Below are 1064 nucleotides of genomic sequence, written 5' to 3'. Positions count from 1 at the left end.
GTAACAGTGAAGTGTGCTGAGGTGCCAGGTGATGTAATGCAAGTGTTAACCCCATCAGTACCATGACACCTGTTCATATTCATTCTGCTTACCATTTGGTGATTTTATACAGCTTCAGAAACTCATGTGGGGGGATTGAAATAGTGAAGACTGTGGCCATTAATCTTCTGACCTCCATAGATCTTTCCTAATGTCAATAAAATGGTCTAATCGTACACAAATCTTAATTACGGTAAAAATTGTGTCCTAGTATTGAATGGGTTAGGGGTTCAGAGTGTATTTCAGTATTATCATTGAGTATTTTCTTTCCAGTCGCTCCATCAAGTGTATCAAGACAACACTTTGACCTATTCAGTACTGGGACGCATTTTTACCCTGAGTTTTGGGTGTGATTAGACGATATTACTTGCATTAGAAAGGGTGTATGGAGGTCAGAAGATTAATGGCCAGAGTCTTCTACATTTTCAACCCTCACATAAGTTTCCGAAGCTTATAAAATCACATAATAGTAACCAGAATGAATATGAAAACGCGTCCTGGTACTGAAGGGTAGATGGTAGAAAATGATTAACGGAAGCAGCGTCTTGTTTATTTAGCCTGTTGACGTCTGGAATCCCCTGCCCTCTAATTTTTGCCAGCCGTTTAGCAATTACTGTTTTTAAGTGAAGAGTTGACGAGATAGACGCCAATCAGGAACAGAGACAGTGTGGTGTTATTGTAGCGAGGCTGTGATGAGTGAAATTGGCTTGTTGGTGATGGCTTGGCTCCCCGTTTGTTGTGATTGGTGGTTGTTGTTATTTGTCTATTGATTTTTTTTTTTTTTTTTTCATCTCTTTATTCGTGTATTTTTTTTTTTTTTGTTTTCTGACTTTTTTTTTATTTATTCAGTGATCCTTTTCTTGTTTTTATTTTTGCTTTACTTTCAAGATAGTTTGAATATCAGCCTCTCTGCGTTCATATCATACTGCATTTCATTCATCTATTTCATTTACTCATTTATTTAACCTTCTCTGTCAATCATGTCTTAAGAAAGCAGTTGTCAGGGAGACACCTTAACTTTTACC

Source organism: Portunus trituberculatus, chromosome 31 (assembly GCF_017591435.1).
Source record: "Portunus trituberculatus isolate SZX2019 chromosome 31, ASM1759143v1, whole genome shotgun sequence".
Taxonomy (NCBI): domain Eukaryota; kingdom Metazoa; phylum Arthropoda; class Malacostraca; order Decapoda; family Portunidae; genus Portunus; species Portunus trituberculatus.
Note: the sequence above shows the minus strand (reverse complement) of the source record.